Below are 21,086 nucleotides of genomic sequence, written 5' to 3'. Positions count from 1 at the left end.
CAGAGGAGCAATCTCTGGACCCCTTCCCCTTCCGATATCAATTCCTCCCACCCCACCAGCTGCATGGTATCACTAATGTCCTGAGGAGATGGACTGAAGGTCCTGGTACAGTCCCTTCCCCTGCCCAGCAGCTCCTGTTCTCACCTCAGATCTAAAGAGGCATCCAGCAGGGCAGGCACCCAGTCTGCAGATGCTGTCTCTCCAAGGCTTTGGCCTGGGTGGTCCCAGCACACTGATGACTCAAGGCACATGTGTCCCCGGGCCTCACTGAGCTTATCCTAAGGGAACTTAGAGGTAGCTCCACACCCAGAAGTTCCCTCTGTGTTCATAAGGAAGAAACCAGCGAACAGCCCGTTAATGCATTCGTAGAGGCAGCATGCAGTATGGCACATCAACCACATGGGGGCAGCAGCATCAATCTCAGGTGGCTAGCCTCCACCTCAGGTCCACTGCCCCACAGTGCAGACCTGGATGCTTGATTCCAAACACAAGGAACAGTAGACATGAAAACTCTCACAATAATACAATCCTGCATATAGTCAAGGAGAGGATTCTCCACATTTATCGAAGAGGATAAATCTTTTTTTTTAAAGTTTTTTTTATATGCATCCAAGTCAAATAGCTGAAATGCCTACTTCTGGCACAGCTCTTTTTTTTTTTTTTTTTTTTTTTTCAGGGAAACTCTTCTAGCAGTACTGGGTGTCCGAAGGCAGCTGAGATTCACTGCGTCACAATGAACACCCACTGGACAAGGAGAGACACCTCACAAGTGGTCATGTGCCAACATGGGTCTTTAAGGAAAGTGAGGCTGTGATGAGTTGGGCAGGGAGCAGGACTCATCCTGTGTGCTGCTGCTTCCAGGGGAGGAGCTGTGAGAATGGGGAGCACCCAGATCAACACATTATAGCAGAAATGAGTCCTAGGCGGTCCCAAGGAAACCCTTAAAAGGAACTTCCAGAAAGAACTTCCACATTTCGGGGAGCTGTGCTTGTTGTCAGCATTGTTAGGGTCAGAGCCTGGGCCCTGGCAGCCCTAGCAAGCAGACCTGGCTACCTACCTACTTTGGTAGGTCTCAACGTGGTAATGAAAAGGAAATTTATTCAATGGTGCCACACTGAGAAAAGGAACCAAGAAAGAGGTCCAGTGACCTCCCAAATTCGTCTTTGTGGTCCTATGTGAGGCTTAAATAGCAAGATAAGTAAATTACACACACATACACACACACACACACACACACACACACACACACACACACATGTATGTGCAGTGTGGTTTCACCCATCACTGATCCATCGTTGTCTCAGTTCCCAAATCTCCTGAAAGTGATGGTGTGACAAGTTGTCAGAACTTTGAGAAATCTCTTCTTGGGAGACGAGTTCCTCCTCTGGCTGGAATCAGGATGCATTCTTTTCTTTTTCCCAGCATGAGATGCCAGTTCCTGGAGGATCATTGTCGTAGTAGTCTGGACAGCTGAAGGGGAAGCACAAATGTCTCTTTAGGAAGCTTCAACCCTTCCTCACCCGTAAACGGGACATCTACACCACACCTCCTTTCCCCAAGGCTCAGGAACATTACAGAAGAAGAGGCAGAAAGACTGTGAGAGCCAGAGGTTGGAGAAGATTGGGAGATGATGAGACCACTCCTGTCATGGACTCACAAAGGCTGTGGTTACCTCCACAACACTTGCACAGTATCAAGCCACCAAACATTTGAGCATTGAGAGTGGAGGGACTCACAAGCCCCGACTCCTAGCTGAGGAACTGATGACAGTTGATGGCTGCTGGTGTAGTTGGAGTTTTCCTGGTCCTACTCCGGGTCCCACAGTTCTGCAGCCCACTTATAAAACAATCACTCAGAAGCTCATATTAATTAAAATTGCTTGGCCATTAGCTCAGGCTAACTATTGACTAGCTCTTACATCTTGAATTAACCCATTTCTGTTAATCTATATGTCGCCACCTGTTCTGTGGCTTTAACTGTGTGCCTTTACATGCTGCTCCCTGGATGGCGTCTACTCACTCAGCCTTCCTCTTCCCAGAATTCTCATCTCTGCTTGTCCCACCTATACTTCCTGCCTGGCTACTGGTCTATCAGCATTTTTATTTATCAATTAGAGCAACACATTCACAGCATCCCCAGCAGCTAGGAGAGGGGAAGTCTCTTTTCTTTAAGGGTATGCCACCTGGTAGGTACACCATGCACCAGTGGCTGGCCCCACACCCATGTGCATGTGGGCAGCATTAATTAGACTCTGAGGATATGAGGACAGCCTTCCCCAGATACTAAGTCTGCTAGCATTCAACTTGGATGTCACACATCCAGGAGTGAGAAATAAATCTTTTATAATTAAAACTACTTTTGCATCTATTTGTGTAGGTGGTTTGTGTGTGTACACCCAAGTATGTGCAAGTGTGCATGCCATAGCACATATATGGAAGGCAGTTCCAAGAGTCAGTCCTCTCTTTCCTCTGTGTAGGATCTGGGCATCAAACTTAAGTTGTCAGTCTTGGTAGCAAGTGCCTTTACTCACTGAGCCATCTTCCTGGCCCCATTTCGGGTTTTTTTTTTTTTTTTTAATAATCCATCAAGGTCAGAATGGACCAAAGCAAACTTTTATAGACACCAGTTTTTGTTTAAAGTCTCCAGTAGGATCCTCATCACACTAATTGCCTAGCAAAATTGCTGTGCAGCTCAGGAAAGTGTCTCTGTCGAAGGACCAGGAGGAAGCCAAGGGATGCTCCGCAGGGTCCATAGCCCTGCTCTCTGCTGTGAAGGATGCACACTGTAGTCACTTGCTCAGTCCAGGAGCCTGACAGGCGCACATCGGTGGTCATTGGGGACTAATGACTAACGAAGCTGCTTGAGGGGTGGGGCTTTTAGCCAGCACCCACCCAGCTTGCTAGCTTTGGAACTCAACTTCAGGAAGGCATCCTGGGCAATGGCAACGGTAGCTCCAGAGGAGTTTGCGTGCACTGCAGAGAGATGTGGACTATATACTCTGCTCTTGGAGGCCACCCTTGACAGTCCAGGCTTTGCCTGTTCAGCTCCTCTTAAAAGCTCACCCACACCCATGGCCTGTGGGAAAACTTGAGGGAGGCCCTGGGCAATGTCAGGTTCAAGATAAGAAATGATCTGTTTAGAATGCTTCCGGCCCTTGACAAGTATCACCAAGACCAAGCCTTTTCTGGTCACACATATGTTTTAATGTTATGTATATGCTTAGAGCCTGATTTCCAATCCTAGGCTGCAAATTAAAGTACTGATGTTATCTTCAAAAGTGCTGTGGTAGGGTCACCCACACCACTTCCTCAGTCTGTTTTCAGAGTGTCATGATGTTTCTCAGTTGTAGCCAGGGCAAAGAGCTTCAGGCTCTGTTTTCATCTGTCCATCTACTATTATCATCTAACTACCATCTGTCTGTCCATAATGATCATTGTGTAGCTTTATCCATTGTCTGTCTGTCCTGTGCATATCCATCTATCATATGACTAAGTGCTTGTCACTTGTCAATGATCTATATTGTATATCTCTTATCATTTAGTTATATATCTGTTACTCTATCTCTCATATATTATTTATTTGAGCTTCAGAGAGTGAGAAACTTCTGGGGGCTGACCCTCAGCCTTAGCCTGGTGCAGCATGTGAGGAGCCTGTACGTGGGAGTGTTTCTCCAGTGTGTGAAGTGTGAATAGGTCCTGACGATGATCACAGTGCTGCTCTGGTAAGAATTTTTTTCTTTTTTGTGTTTGACTTTCCAAATCTCTCTCTCTCTCTCTCTCTCTCTCTCTCTCTCTCTCTCTCTCTCTCTCTCTCTTGAATAGACTGAGTTGCTTGAACTTAATTTAGTTTCTATATCTAACTACTTGCAGTTTTCTATTTAAAAGATTAAACAGCTATTTGGAGAAAAGTAAAATAGCACAAAGTAATCACACTGTGACTTTGGAAATCTCAGGAGTCTGAGGCAGCATGCAGCCCGAAGATGCAGCCTTGAGTCTGACCTCAAGGTGAGGCCTTTAGGCCTCTGGAGGGCTTTCACAGAGTGGCCTTTTGTATCATTCTCAGCAGACGGGACAGATGGAATGTTGTGCCTCTACGACGGTTTCCTTCCTCCAGTCAGAATCTACTCACCTTCATCTTCCTGCCAGACTGTGTGGTATCCCTGGTTATTCTGTCTAAACCTAACCGATCGATCGTGGGCCCATCTCTTTCTTACCAGCTTTGTAAACTCCGTGTGGGTAGAAGTCATTTAGTCACCCCGCCAAACACTTTGTACGTTTGAGCCCATTTGTGGATTGTTTCTTAAGGTGATGTGTTTGATTTCAAAAGCTATCCATTCACTGCTGTGCCATCTAGAAAACCGGATTATACAGGCTATCTTCCTCTAAGCATGGCACTTTCCCGAACTTTGCTGCACTGTACATTGAAAGCCGGAAATGCACCTTTTAGAGCCTGTATTTTGTTCACGTTCCAATTCACACTGTTCTCTGAAGGATGGTGTGTCAGTGGCTGCTCACTGCATCGTGTCCAGTCCCAAGACGATGTGTTTCCAGGAAGTGGGTGCTGACTCTAGGGATCGACACTGTGCTGTCAAACGTGAGGCTATCAAATGCCTCAAAAAATCACCTGTCTGTATTTCCAGGGCACCGATGACTTGGGAGGACCAGAAACACTGCTGTCTGTTCATGGCACCCGTGGAGTCCGGTGGGTCTGTATGGGGAGCCTGTGAGTGGCAACATGTAGTGGGCAGGACATCCATAAATGAGGCCAGATGTTTCTTCCTGGGCTCCTTATAACTCCTTCCAGCCGCCGCAGGCACAGCTGTTGTCCACAAGAAAGCACACAGAGCAGAGCAGCGGCAGGTGGCGCTGACACTGGGTAAAAGGGGGTCGGGGTGGCTTGTTCCCCTCCCACACTGCTCCACTGGTGAGCATCTTAGTCAACAGGGCCTGGTCCACACCTGGGACCTAGCATCTCAGGAACACAAAGATGTGCAGATAGCTTTCAGGGCATCTTGAAGGAACTTGCGTAGTTTTCGATGCTGGAGATGGGAATGTAGATGCTGCCAGCTTGTATCTGGCTCCCGTTCTTACTGTCCATCTTTTTGATAGTAGTCATCCTAACTGGATTGGGATGACATCTCATTGTGGTTTTGATTTCATTTCCCTGATGACAAGTGAAGTTGTTTCTTTTTAAATATATCCATGGGCCGCCCGCCCCTGTATATTTTCTTTTGAGAACTGTCTACTTAAGTCTGTTGCCGTTTTAATAGGGTCATCATTATCTTACTGCTGTTGTGTGAGCTCCGTTTGAGCTCTGGGTGTACTCTGGAAGCTAATTCCTTGTTGGGTGACTAGTTTACAAGTTTCTTCCCACCCCGCAGGCTGCCTCTTCGCTCTGTTGATGGTTTGTTTTGCAGTAAGGAAGCTTTTTGGTTTGATGTAATCCTGTGTCTATTTCTGCTCTTGTTTCCTGGGCTTTTATCCAGAAAATCTGTGCCCACTCCATCGACCTGAAACATTTCCCCAGTGTCCTTTCCTAGTGGCTTCATAGTTTCAGATCTTACATTTAAGTCTTTAATCCATATAAGTTGATTTTTCTTAGATGCCTTAAATTTTTTCCCACGGGGATGAGAGGGGGCCTTTTAAATAGCTAAAACAAGATTTGTAAACCCTGAGCCTTATTCCAAAGAAGCAGTTTACACCTGTATAATGCTAAATTGGTGCCATCAGCCGGCAGGATCTTCCTCAGCAGTGTTAGAACCAGCAAGCAGCACATTCTGGCCCTCATCCCTCCAGCTCCCCTCTCAGGACTCCCAGGCTGAGTCTAGACCCTGAATCCAGGAGGCTGTTACCTTTAGTGCTCCCACCGCTGCTGCTCCCACGGGGCCTTCCTTCCTCAGGTGGGATGTAGGACATACCTCCAGGCCTGGGTCAACTCAGGGCAGTGCTGAGCACCGCTGTGTCTGACCTCGTCTGGCTCGGTCCTCAGGAAATGCTTCATTGAAGTAAGCTGAACTGACCCCTCTGCTTCTCTGAATTACTTTCTCACGGTGGTTAGAATAAGTATTTTCCCCAACATGATAGCATTATCTAAAGCTATAAAATAAATAAACATGCTCATATTCTTACTTGAACTTAAGTATAAACTCTTATGCATTAATAGTTTATTAAAATCAGGACACTATAATATTCTTTTAAGTTATGCTTATTTTTTCAAATTGTAAGCATAATAGTTGCACAATGGAGATTGTGATCTTCATTGGATCTACAATTGGATCATTGTAGATAATTTAAAAAAATGAAAGAAAAATACAGTCTTACCATAGAGGAGAAATATGCTTCATATTATTACATTTTAGTATTTTTAAATATATAAATATACATACATCTATAAAAATAAAATCAGTGTAGTGTATTTGTATAGCAAACTGTTGATAGATTTGTTCAGTTTGCTATTGTTAAGACATTCTGATCTTTTTGGGATGTTGGTCCCTTCTTTACATGGTCTGAAGAGAGCTCTACCCATGCCTGCATCACATCTTCTGAAGTCATCTCTCTCCTCACGTGACGCTGGGTATTCTGAGCTGCAGACACTAAGGTCTTCATTCTAAAGCAGAGGAAGTGCTGGATTGGCTGATATTTGGGGCTTGATCTTTGAAGACAGGATAAGAACCGAGAATAAGACTCAAGAGTTGTTTTGTGGGGTCCTGTTTAGAGTCTCTTCTTTCATTTTTGTGGGGAAAAGGCCATCAAATATTATCAGGGACCTCATTGCATACGTCCTGATGATTCCTTTTTTTTTTTTTTTTTCTTAAACTCCCTGGCGCAACTGCCTACACCGTGTCCCTGATACTCAGTCTCTCTTGAAGCAGTGGGACTTGAAGTGACTCTCCAGCCATAAAGAGTTTGTATGGATTTACCTACCCTGTCCCAGCCTCACTGTTGAGCCTGGCTAGTACTTCCTTCACACCTACATCCGGTTGGGTTAGTTGGCCCTGACACAGAAGGCTGTCCACTGAGTGCTGCAGGAATGAGCATTGTATCCTCCGCTGTGCCATAATAGCCTGCTACTTTTTCGGCCTTGTGTGATAAACATTTTTCTTGAATCTGTTATGAGCAGGTACTGAGCTGAGAGTTGGGGAACCAAAGACGGGTAAGAAATTATGCTGGCCTTGTGGTGTGGGTGGGTAAGCCAACTCCAGCATAAATCAGAGGACCTGCCTACAGAAGTATTTTGTTTGACCTTTGCAATGTTTTATAAACGTTTGAATAGTTTCCATGGGACACAGCCTTGAGTTCCCTACAGGTCTCCCACACCCTGCCCGAATCCCGCTGGAGCTGGTGACCTATGAAGTCTGCTGTGATTGCAGTCTAAACACTATCCCCTGAGACGCCACAAGCAGAGGGCTGGCTCACTGGAGGTTGAAGGTCAGACATGGAAATAAACATGCATGGAAGGTCCTAAGTCTGGTGTCGCCTAGGGGTCTTGGGAGGCTTCAGCAGGCATGGTGAGTGTTACCACCAAACCTTCTTGGGAATGTTTTAGTGAAATTGGAATCAACCACATTCATTCTCAGCTTGTCAAATTTGGTCTGTGCTGTGAGATTCCTAAGTGACCCTTTGTCGGTGGTTCTTGATGGTTGATAGGACTCTGCACACAGTGTGCCTGCCTCCTGTTCCAAGAAGTATATGTCCTACATTCTGAGATAAATACTGGGCACATGCAACTTTTTGTTTTGTTTTGTTCTCATATATCAGGGATATAGAACTTTCATTTATTGAAGATAACAAAATCTTCCAGGTAATTCCCAAACAAAACCTGAAAACTAGAAACAGCTACAGCAGTAGTTCTTGACATGTGGGTCACAAACTCTTTGGGGGTTGAGCCACCCTGTCTCAGGGGCCACATATCAGATGTCCTGCATATAAGATATTTACATTACAATTCATAACAGTAGCAAAATTACAGTTATGAAATAGCAATGAAAATAATTTTATGGTTGGAGGTCACCACAACATGACACACTGTATTAAAGGGCTGTGGCATTAGAAAGGTTGAGAACCACTGCTCTACAGAGAAAGCCTCAGTGTTGCTGGTCTGCATGGGATCCCAGCACAACCACTCCAGCCCATGTCTGATATGTGTGTCTATCAGGCTGTATTTTCTCATGCTGTCAGACTCAGCCATGCTACTTCAGACACAGCCTCTGCTGCCATCCCTCCAACTGGAGTCCCTGTATTTGCTGCCAATGCTGTCTGGAGTCTCTTGTTACCCAGCATCCCATGGATGAACAGATTTCCTCTACCCTGCACTGTAGGTTCATCACTAATTTCATATTAGCTTTTCCAGGGAAAGCAGCACTATAGTAATACTGTCAAAACATTACTCTCCCTGACATGAAGGAGCCCAGATGTGGGGACACCTCCCCATCCAGATGTGCATGTAAGACATTCACATCATACTACACACATCTCAGCTTCGGTTTCTCCTTTCTGTATGTGGCTTGCTGGATGTTAAGCTCTGAACTGTAGCTCTCGTTTGACACCATCTGCACGTCCCGCGGCAGTCTTACCTCTCTCAGGTATCCAGTGATTCTAACGAAGCCCTGGGTTGTTCATGGCTCTCCTCGGCACATTCCATCAGCACCTTGCCCTTGTTGTCAGAGGTGAATGATTCCTTTTGTCCTCCTTTCCCCCAGACCTCATATCCACAGCCACCCCAGACCAGGCCTCAGCATTCCCCCCAGAAAGATCTCGGCTTGTCCTGGGAGGGATTCTGAGTTCTTGTTTTCAGAGACCATTTTTCTGCTGTCTCAATGCCTTCTGGAGGTTGTTCCTGAAAATCCTGACCTCCTTGGTATTCAGAGAACAGAGCACCATCGTAAGCATCATCGGCCCCAGGAGTTGTTGGTACAGGTCCTTACAAGTAGTGCTTTCTGTAGTTACGAGGGAATGAAGCATCTTGGGTAGCCATCAGCTCTCACAGCCGTTCCATGGCCAAGACATTGTCTCTCACATTAACTTGTCATACAACCCTTTTCATTCTAAAATTTTTTTGGCATATTTCGAGATTTGTTGAGAAATTGAGAAGTGTCTACTCTCTGTAGTTATACTGTGTACCCAGACTGAAGATGCTTTCAGACTGTTCAGTAGCTGTGCTTCCCTGTGTGGCAGCCCAAATGCAGAGCACCCAAGCTGGGGGCCCACTCCAAGCCTGCTTTGTTCCTCCTGCTGTGTCCCACAGGCCTGTCCTTGAGTGCCACACCCCCACATGCTTCTGCTGTTTTGATCCCAAGCTGTACCTCAATTCCTGAAATGTCAGGACGTCAGTGCTGGGGCTGAGAAGCAGGACCAGACTTCTCTGTACGTGCCTCACTGGTACCATGTTACTTTGTGTTGTCTTACCTGGAGTCTTGGGTCCCAGCCTCTTGCTGACTGACAGCTCAAAAATGTGTTTGTTTCTCATAGTCTGCTGATTCCTGGTTAGAATTCCATTCTGTGCATCCCTGCCTGCTGGCTAAGGACTGCTGGACCGGGACCATGGCATGTCTAGGGCTATCCGGGAGTCTGTTCATGGTGTGTGGTATGTTCTGTTCTCATCCGCATCTAAACTTCACACACTAGATAGCTCAAGTGCTTGGGATGTTTAAATACACCCAACTTTCAAACTGTGTAGGAATTAAGTAGAGGTGGCTACTACCTTCCCTTGTTTTTTTCTGTAAGTATTCAAAAACAAAATTCCTGAAAATGCTTTCAGAATTCAATCTTGCCAGCAAGGGCAGGCTCATTCCCTCCATTGGGTTCATCCTTGTGCTCAGCACTTTATCATGTGCTGTGGAATTGTGCATGGAGGCCCCAACATGCATCTGGTTTATGTGAGGTGACATCACAGCTCCCTTGTCCTCCAGCAGTGCATAATCTAGCACAAAGCAAGCCCAGGAGCATGTAAAAGCTCTACAGCCTGCTCACCAGCCAAGACCGAGAGCATTGGATACAGATGAAAATAACTAGGGAATTAGGGTTCTCTGAATTCTCCTCTGGCCTCAGAATGGCAATGATTTCTTTCCCGCGGTGCATAGAAGCCCATGGTGGCACCTACTGGATCATTTCATTACTGTAGGAAGTGGCTTTTTCCTTCCCCGTTATAGAGAAAAGAGATGTCTGTTTATGAGCCCCCTAGCAGCTTGTCTTAGGATTACTATTGCTGAGATGAAACACCATGACCAAAAGCAAGTTTGGGAGGAAAGGGTTTATTTGCTTACAGTCCTATATGTCAATTCATCAAAAGCAGTGAGGGAAGGCACTCAAGCACATGGACTATTTATGAACACCTGGGTAGAAGGCTCTAGAAAGAAAGGAAAAGAAAATGGAAGAGAAAAAGATGTGGTAGAGCCAGGTGGTGGTGGAATACACCTTTAATCCCAGCACTCAGGTGGCAGAAGCAGGCGGATCTCTGTGAGTTCGAGACCAGCCTATTCTACAAAGTGAGATCCAGGACAACCAGGGCTATACAGAGAAACACTATCTTGAAAAACCAAACCAAACAACAACAGCAAAAAACCGTGGTGGAAATGTGACAGGTATATTTTTTTTTAATTTCTAAATTTAAATATATTTTTGACCATACTCTTCCCTTCCCCCAAGTCCTTCCAGATCCATTCTCCTTCCTCCCTCCCTCCCAACTTTAAGTTTTTTTTTTCTCAATAAACAAAAACCCAATACATGGGCTGGAGAGATGGCTCAGTGGTTAAGAGCACTGGCTGTTCTTACAGAGGTCCTAAGTTCAATTCCCAGCAACCACATGGTGGCTCACAGCCATCTGTAATGAGAGCTGGCACCCTCTTCTGGCATGTAGGCAGAACACTATATACAAAATAAATAAATCTTTAAAAAAAAAAACCAAAACAATGCAACAACAACCCCCACCAACCAAGAAAACAAATAAAAAACACTCAAACAGAAAACAAAACATCAAACTGTAACCACATAAAAGCACACAAAATAACCGTGGAGACCATCATATGTTGTTCAACCACTCTTGAACATGAAGCCTCTCCTGGAGTGGTTGATATAACTACCCAGTCTCGCTCCATTGAAGAAAACTAATTTTCCATCTCCCAGTAGTATAAATGACAGTTCAGTTGTTAAACCTTTGCCCTAGTGGCTAGGTTTTAATTCATTTATTCATTTCATTCATTCGCTCATTTTTTAGATGCAACAAAATAAAAGATAAAACAAAAACTATCACATTGAAGTTAGCAACAGAAGGAAAGAGCCCAAGAGAAGGCACAAGAATCAGAGACCCACTTGTTTACACACTCAAGGAATCCCAAAACCCTCCACAAAACTGGAAGCCATAATATATATGCTGAGGACCTGGTACAGACTCATGAAAGCTCTACCATGCTCAGTCTCTGAGTTCATATGAACTTTGCTCATGTCTACGTAGAAGGCCTGGTTTTCTCAGTGTCCTCTGTCCCCTTTGACTCTTACACTCTTTCTGCCTCCTTTTCAGCAGGGCTCCCTGAGCTCCGAGGGGAGGGATTTAATGGAGACATCCCATCTAGGGCTGAGTACTCCAAAGTATCTCACTCTCTGAATAATGTCTGGCTGTGGGTCTCTGTATTTGTTCATCTGATGCAGGAGGAAGCTTTTCTGACGATGGCAGAGCAAGGCACTGATCTATAAGTATAGCAGAATATCATTAGGAGTCATTTTATTACTACATTGTTTTTTCCTTTTTTTTTTTTAAGGCCAATATTATTTGATTTTACACATGTTCCCTGGGCTGTCTAGTCTCAGGTTCTTGATCACCCGAGCAGAGTCGGGTCTGGGTTCCATCTTGTGGAGTGGGCCTCAAGTCAAATTAGTTATTGGTTGTTTCCTCTCACAGACTTTGTGCCACAATTGCCCTAGTTATCTTGCAGACAGGACACCATTGTAGATAAAGAGTTTGTGGCTGGCTTGGTGTTTGCATTTATCTTCTGTAGCACTGAGTTCCTTTTCTATACCAAAGATGCTAGAGCATTGGAGTGGAGACGCTATGCAGGCGCCAGCTGGACATCTCCATGCTCAGTGAGTTGTGCAGGTGTCTTCAGCAATGGGACCTTGCTCTCTGTTTGTGGAGAGCAACCTATAGTCTTGGCAACAGTATGGGTTGTTTGGGGAATTTCAGTGGAGCCTCTTTGGCCAACAACTCAATTAGTTGTAACCTAGTTCTGGTACTGGAAGTTTTGTTTGGTGACAAGAGATGGCCAGTTGGGACTGTCTTCCTCCATTGTTTGGTGATCTCATTTAGATGGTCTTCATATGTGTATATTTTAGGAAGCTTCTATTGTATTAGGTTTCCATACTACTCCTCAAATGCCCCCTAATTTTAGTTGTATCTCCCCATATTCCCTCCCACAGTTCCATCTCCCCCACACCACTTGATCTTCATATTGCACCTCTGCCTCATCCATATTATCTATTCCATTTTTCTTTCCTAACTGTTCCCTTTAGTCTTGTACTCTATACCTATCCTCTGTGGTACTATGAACTATAGCTTGGTTATCATTGACTTAACAGCTAATATCTGCATACAAGTGAATACTTACCAGATTTGTACTTCTGGGTCTGGGTTATCTCACTCAGGATGCTTTTTTCTAGTTCCATTCATTCGCCTGCAAATTTCTTGATGACAGTTTTTAAATGGCAGAGTAATAATCCATTGTTATAAATACTCCATTGGCATAAATGTACCACATTTTCTTTACCCAATCTTCTGTTGTTCCCAACATCTGATTATTATGAATAGAGCATCAAAGAAATGGTTGAGCAAGTGTCATTGTAGTAGGGTGAAGCATCCTTTGGGTATATGCCCAAGAGTGGAGTACTGGGTCTTGAGTTATATCAGTTCTCATCTTCCTGAGGAACTGCCACCACTGATTTCCTTCGTGGCTGTACAAGTTTGCACTCCCACCAGCAACAGGGGAGTGTTCCACTTATTCCACATTGTCAACAGCATGAGCTGTCACTTGTGTTGTTGATCTTAGCCATTCTGGCAGGTGTAAGATGAAATCTCAAAGTAGTTTATGTTTCATTTCCCTGTTGGCTAAGGATGCTGAACTTTTCTGTAAGTGTTTCTTAGCCATTTGAGTTTCCTCTCTTGAGAATTCTCTCTTTAGATCTGTATCCCAGTTTTTAACTGGGCTATTTGATTTCTTGATATGGACTTTGTTGAGTTCTTTATATATTTTGGATATTAGTTCTCTATCAGATGTGTAGTTGGTAAAAATCTTTTCCTATTCTGTAGCCTGTCACTTTGTCCAAAGGACAGTGTCCTTTTCCATGCAGAAGCGTCTCAGTTTCATGAGGTCCCACTTATTAATTGTTGGTCTTAGTGCTTATGCTAATGGTGATTTGTTCAGAAAGTTTTCTCCTGTGCTGATGAGTTCAAGGCTTTTCTTCTATCGGGTTCAGTGTATCTGGTTTTATGTTAAGGTCTTTGATCCATTTGGAATTGAATTTTGTGCAGGGGTAAATATGGATCAATTTGGATTATTATACACGCAGCCATCCAGTTTGTCTAGCACCATTTGTTGAAGATGCTGTCTTTTCTTTTTCCAGTGTGTATTTCTGGCTTCCTTGTCAAAAATCAGATGTCCATAGGTGTGTGGATTTATGTCTTGCTGTGTGATGGTCTTTCTGTATGCTATGAAAATGTATTGCTACTATTGGTTAATAAAGAAACTGTTTTGGACTATGGCAACACAGGATACAGCCAGGAGGGAAATCCAAGAGAGATACAGGGAGAAGAAAGGCAGAGTTGGGAGATACTGTGAGCTGCAAGGGGAGCAAGATGTAATAGAACACAGGTAAAGTCACAAGACATGTGGCAATACATAGATTAATAGAAATGGGTTAATTTAAGATGTAATAGCTAGCTAGCAATAAGCCTGAGCAATAGACCAAACAATTTATAATTAATATTAAGCCTCTGAGTTATTATTTTATAAAAATGGCTGCTGCTCAGGCAGGACTGGGTGTGACCAAGTGGGACCAAGAAACTTTAGTCTACAATGTCTGAGTGTTCAATTGAATTATATTGGTCAGTTTTGTGGAACATTAGTTTGAGATGTGTTACATTTGTTTATGCTATGGAATATTTGTTTAATGATGCAAAGATATGTTGCATTCTTTTATGTTGCATTTGTTTAACTCTGTGAAGCTGTATTTGCCTGCCTAAAATACCTGCTTGGTCTAATAAAGAGCTGAATGGCCAATAACTAGGCATGGGCTGCTAGGCAGAGAGAATAAATAGAAGGTGAAGAAAGAGAAGAAGGAGGAGCAAGAAAAGGAGAAAGAGAGGAGGATGCCAGAGGCCAGCCACCAGCCACACAGCTAGACATGAAGTAAGAAGGAAAGAGAGGTATATAGAATAGAGAAAGGTAAAAGCCCAGAGGCAAAAGGTAGATGGGATAATTTAATTTAAGAAAAGCTGGATAGAAATAAGCCAAGCTAAGGCCAGGAATTCATAAGTAAGAACAAGTCTCCATGTATTTATTTGGGTGTTGGGCCCCCAAAGAGTAAAAAACAACAACTACATATTTTGGTGTTTCAATGTTGGTTCAGATTTCCACATAGGGCCCGAGACAGCTTAAAAAAAAAAAAAAAAAAAAAAGACACGGCTCCTTTAAGAAATCCTGCTATACAGCAGAGCACTTAAACAGCCTTTTTCATGCTAAGTAGAAATAAAAAATTAAGTAAAAAATGCGTCCCACAGTGCAGGGTACTAGCATTTCAGAGCTGGGGGGCTGAGGGCAGTTTCTGGTCAAACACACCTCTGACGGGCCTGCAAGTGGCTTGGCTTTTGCAGATCTGAAAAGTGGGCCACCAAAGCCACAGCAGAGGTCCTAGCTTCCTAGCTGTGCTGCTTAGCAGTTTAAAGGCTCATGCAGTCAAGAAAGACTAGAGATGCACAGTATAGAGGTCCAGATGGAAAAAACCTCTAAAAAGGTTCCAGTGTGTTTAAAAATGCTTGAGGATTAAGAAAGAAAAGAAAAGGGGTATAGATAGTCATAGAAAGAAATAGATAGTTTAAAAATAATAAAGTCTTTAAAGAGAGAGTAAAAGTAATATAAAAGAAAAAACTGCATAACAATAGAAAATATACAAGGAGTCTGGATCATATGTAGTATTGTGTTGATTTTGAAGATTTTGATTGCTGGTAAGCAAATGACAGCTGCTAAGAGACATGGGATTGAAAGAGGGACTGATGAAATAAACCAGCCTAGATATTTTAAGAATGCCTTAACTTTAAAATGGAACTAAAATTGCATTGCTTTGGAGAAGAGGTTTTGCTTTTATTCCCTCAGGAAACAAGAGCCTATGGGTTCCTTCAGGGTTGCTATGGATCAGATTTGATCAGGGAGACTTCCTGAATCTTAATAGGTGATATATATATATATCAACAAAGGTTATAGCTGATCTTCACAGGACTTGGCCATTACCTCAATTTTCTCAGGGACCCCTAAGATGCCTTTGCCCATAGACAACTGGAAGCATATAGAGAAGATGATGCCCACATTCCCAAGAGATGGGGTGAGTAGTTGTTGGTTATTTGGTGGGTTATGGATATTTGTTATTGTTTAGGGAAATATTAGGATAAAAAGTTACCTATTAATCTCAGATATTTGGCATTGGCATGGATTTTTGTATATTGATACAAATTTAAAGTGATTTTTGTTACACTGTATATATGTTTCTACTCTTGTTTGGGGTATTGTGCTTATAGAGCTCATTTAAAAATGCAATATATAATTATGAAATGTGGTTAGCAGTTAATCTATAGTAATCAAACTTCCAGTCCCACTATGTTTTCAAGGCTAAAGACCGACAGAATATGGCTTTCAAGATGTCTAATAACATAAGGTTTTTCAAGACAATGAGACACATCTGCTTCTAGCAGCACCAATTTACTTCAGAGAAGATGATGAGCATTGAAGAAACTCCATATGGAGTTTGCTTTCATTGTGGCAAAAGCTAGCCATTTGGGCAAGAAACTGCCCTTGCCTTGACTGCTGACTGTGCCGTGCAGACAGTGGGCACGGAAGAAAGACTGTGGAATTTTGTCAAGGCAGGACAGTCCTTCCAGATTCTTGCTTCACAGAAGAGTCTGCCAGATATTCTATAGTACACAGAGGAAAGTGATTGATGAACTGTACCAATACAAGATGGGGCAGTCCTTCAAATTTCCCATTTTACTGAAAAGTCTGCCAGATAGTCTAGGCCTGTAGGCTGAAGATGGATGCCCAATGTTGCAGAGGAACTTTGGGTGACCGTCCAGGCAGCCAGATCTCTCTGTTGTAATATTATATCCTTCTGGGGTCTTTGATGGAGTTAGACTAAATAGTTAAGAGTTATAGTTTTCTTTAGTTATGATAGAAAGTAAATTACATATAAACCTTTGGAATCATTAAGATAAGATATATATTGGAATTTTTTCCTGAACTTTCCAAATACAAATGGACTGAATATTGTAAATGTAATTCTTATTTAATAACTATTTTTGTTGTATGTAATTTTATTATGTTAAAGTTAAAACCTTTCATTTTTATTTAGATAGAAAAGGGGAAATGCTGTGGAATATTTAATGATGCAAAGATGTGTTGCATTTGTTTAACTCTGTGAAACTGTGTTACTTTGCCTGTCTAAAACACCTGATGGTCTAATAAAGAGCTGAACAGCCAATAGCAAGTCAGGGGAGGGATAGATGGGGCTGCCAGGCAGAGAAAATAAATAGAAGGAGAAAAACATGAAGAGGGAGGAACAAGAAAGGGAGAAGGAGAGGAGGATGCTAGAGGCCAGCCACCAGCCACACAACCAGAAGGGAAGGGAGGTATATTGAATAGAGAAAGGTAAAGGCCCAGAGGCAAAAGGTAGATGGGATAATTTAAGAAAAGCTGGATAGAAATAAGCCAAGCTAAGGCCAGGTGTTCATAGTAAGAACAAGTTTCTGTGTGTTTATTTGGGAGCTGGGTGGTGGGTCCCTGAAGAGTAAAAAAACCAATAAACAATTACAGGTCAACACGTCTGTTTTTGTGCCAATACCATGCTGTTTTTATTACTTTTTAGTTCAGCTTGAATTCAAGGATGGTTCTATCTCTAGCAGTTCCTTTATTATTCGGGATTGTTTTAGCTGTCCTGGTTTTTGTTTGTTTCTATGTGAAGCTGAAAATTGTCTTTTCAAGACCAGGGAATAATTGTGTTGAAATTTTGATGGAGATTGTATTGAATCTGTATATTACTTTTGGTAGGGCGGCCATTTTTACTATGTTAATCCTACCAATCCGTAAGCATGGGAGATATTTCCATCTTCTGATATCGTCTTCAAAGACTTGATGTTTTTATCATACAAGACTTGTACTTGCTGGATTAGAGTTACCCCAAGATATATTTTATATTATTTGAGGCTATTGTGAAAGATACCATTTCCCTAATTTCTTTCTTAGTCCCTTTGTCATTTGTATATAGGAGGGCTACTGAATTTTGTGAGTTAATTTTGTATCCAGCTACTTTGTTGAAAGTGTTTATCAGCTGTAAGAGTTTCCTAGTGGAATTGTTAGGGTAAATGATGTATACTATCATATCATCTTCAAATAAACATACTTTGACTTCTTTTTCTTTTTCTAATTTCTATCTCTTTGATCTCATTCAGTTGTCTTATTACTCTAGCTAGAACTTCAAGTACTATATTGAATAGGTTTGGAGAGAGTGAACAATCTTGTCTTGTTCTGGATTTTATTGGAATTTCTTTGAGTTTCTCTGCATTTCAGTTGATAGTGGCTATGGACTTGCTGTAAATTTCCTTTAGTATGTTTGTGTATGTCCCTTGAACAGTGGTTCTCAACCTGTGGTCATGAACCCTTGAGGGGTCTCATATCAGATATCCTGCATATGGGATATTTGCATTACGATTACTAACAGTAGCAAAACTACAGTTATGAAATAGGAACGAAATTATTTTATGATTGTGGGTCAGTACAATATGAGGAAGTGTATTAAAGGGTTGCAACATTAGGAATGTTGAGAAACTACTACCCTAGAGAGATTATGTATCCCTAATATTTCCAGGACTTTTATCATGAAGGAGTGTTGACTTTTGTCAAAGGCCCTTTCAACATCTAATGAGATTATCCTGTGTTTTTTTCTTTCAGTTTGTTTATGTGGAAGATTACACTGATAGACTGGGATGATGCCTACTTGACCATGGTGGATGATCTTTTTGATGTGTTCTTGGATTTGGTTTGCAAGTATTTTATTGAGTATTTTTGCATCTGTGTTCATAAGGAAAATTAGTTTGTAATTCTCTTTCTTTTTTTGAGTCTTTATGTGGTTTGGTTATGTGGGAAACTGTGGCCTCATAAAATGAATTGAGCAATGTTCCTTCTGTTTCTATTTTGTGGAATAGTTTGAGGAGTATTGGCATTAACTCTTCTTTGAAATTCTGTGCTAAAACCATCTGTCCCTGGACTTTTTTTTGCTTGTGAGACTTTTAATGACTGCTTCTGTTTCACTAGGGATTATAGGTCTGTTTAAATTGCTTATATGATCTTGATTTAACTTTGGTATGTGGTATGTATAGAGAAAATTATCCCTTTCTTTTAGATCTTCCAATTTTGTGGAGTGCAGGTTTTGAAGTCCTTATGATTCTCTGGATTTCCTGTGTCTGTTGTTACATCCCACTTTTCATTTCTAATTTGGTCATTCTCTCTTCACCTTTTAGTTAACTTAGATAGGGTTTGTCAATTTTATTTTCTCCAAGAACCAACTCAGTGTTTCATTGATCCTTTGTATTTCTTGTTTGTTTATATTTTATTGATTTCAGCCTGAGTTTGATTATTTCTTGCTGTCTGTTCCTTTTGTGTGTGATTTCTTATGTTTGTTGTGGAACTTTTAGGTGTGCAGTCAAGTTGCTAGTATGAGATCTCTCCAGTTATTTAAAGTAGACACTTAGTGCTGTGAACTTGCTTCTCAGAACAGCCTTTACTGTGTCCCATAAGTTTGGGTATGTTGTATATTAATTTTCATTCAATTCTAGAAAGTCTTTAATTTCTGTCTTGACCCATTTTTCCATTCAGTAGAGTGTTAGTTGTTCAGGTTCCATGAGTTTGTAAGCTTTCTGTTGTTATTAGTATCCAGCTTTAATCTGTGGTGATCAGATAGGATGCAGGTGTTATTTTGATTTTCTTGTATCTGTTGAGACTTGCTTTGTGTCTGAGTATGTGGCCATTTTTGGAGAAAGTCCCATGAGGTGCTGAGGAGAAGGTGTATTGTAGCTAGAGTTTTCCTGCCTTGCCCACAGTCAGGACAAATCTTTGTCTCCCGCCAGTCCCACAGCTGCTCAGACCCAACCACGTAAACATAGAAACTTATTTTGCTTACAAACTGTATGGCCATGGCAGGCTTCTTGCTAACTGTTCTTATATCTTAAATTAATCCATTCCCACAAATCTATACCCTGCCACGCAGCTCGTGGCTTACCGGTACTTTACATCTTCCTTGTCCTGGCGGCAGCTCCAGGCAGTGACTCCTTCTGCCTTCCTGTTCTTTTATTTCTCCTCTCTGTTAGTCCCGCCTATACTTCCTGCCTAGCCACAGCCAATCAGGTTTTATTTATTGACCAATCAGAACAACTTGACATACAGACCATCCACCAGCACAGCCAAGTGCAGACCATCTCAGACACCTGCACTCAGGCCTGTGGTCCTAATCATCCTCTATGTGGACCTGCTGGGTAAAGCCACGAGGAACCCAAGAACAGGCTCCCACAGGACATACAGAACATCCCACAGCAGTATATTCTTTTGTGTTTGGGTGAAATGTTCTGTAAATATCTGTTAAGTCCATTTGGTTGATGATGTCAGTTAGCTACAGCATTTCCCTGTTTTTGTATGGATGACCTGTCTATTGGTGAGAGTAGGGTATTAAAGTGTTCCACTATCAGTGTGTGAGGGTCAACATGTCATTTAAGTTATAGTAGTGTTTCTTTTGTAAATGTGGGTGCCCTTGTGTTTGGGGCACAGACATTTAGAATTGCAATGTCCTCTTGGTGAATTTTTCCTTTGAGTATGTGGTGTCCTCTATTTCTTCTGATTAGTTTTGGTTTGATGTCTATTTGGTCAGATATTAATACAGCTACACCAGCTTGTTTCTTAGGTCCATTTGTTTGGAATATCTCTTCCCAACCCTTTACACATTGGTGATGGCTATCCTTGATGTTGAGGTGTGTTTCTTGGATGTAGCAGAATTCTGTGTTCATATTCATTCCGTTAGTCGTTTTATTAGGGAATTGAAACCTTTGATGTTGAGAGATATCAATGACCAATGTTTGTTGACTCCTGTTATTTTGTTATTGTTGTTTCTCTCTCTTGCTTTCTCACTCTCTGGTTCTCTCTCTCTCTCTCTCTCTCTCTCTCTCTCTCTCTCTCTCTCTCTGCTTTCCTTCTTTTGACTTTGCTGGTCTGGGATTATTTATTCCTTGTGTTTTCTTGGATGTCATTAACCTATTAGGTTTGGAGTTTACCTTCTAGCACCATCTGTAGGGCTGGATTTTATATAGACACTGCTTAAATTTGTTTTTTATCATTGAGTGTCTTGTTTTCTCCATCAATAGAGATTGAAAGTTTTTCTGGGTATAGTAGTCTGGGCTGGTCTCTTAGAGTCTGTGGTACATCTGTCCAGGCCCTTCTGGATCTTAGAGTCTCCACTGAGAAGTCTGGTGTAATTCTCATAGGTCCACCTTTATATGTTACTTGGTCTTTCCCCCTCAAAGCTTTTAATATTCTTTTTTTTTTTTTGTGGATTTATTGTTTTGATCATTATGTGCTGAGGGGACTTTATTTTCTGGCTTAGTCTATTTGGTATTCTGTAAGTTTCTTATATCTTGATAGGCATCTCCTTTAGGCAAGGAAATTTTCTTCTATGATTTTGTTGAAAATATTTTTTTGTGCATCTGACCTGTGTTTCTTCTCCTTCCTCTATTCCTATTATTCTTAGGTTTGGTCTTTTAATATTGTCCCAGATTTTCTAAGGACCTCTATCATA

The sequence above is a fragment of the Peromyscus leucopus genome, chromosome 14 (assembly GCF_004664715.2).
Source record: "Peromyscus leucopus breed LL Stock chromosome 14, UCI_PerLeu_2.1, whole genome shotgun sequence".
Taxonomy (NCBI): Eukaryota; Metazoa; Chordata; class Mammalia; order Rodentia; family Cricetidae; genus Peromyscus; species Peromyscus leucopus.
The sequence above is the reverse complement of the archived record's forward strand: the minus strand, read 5'-3'. Positions refer to the sequence as shown.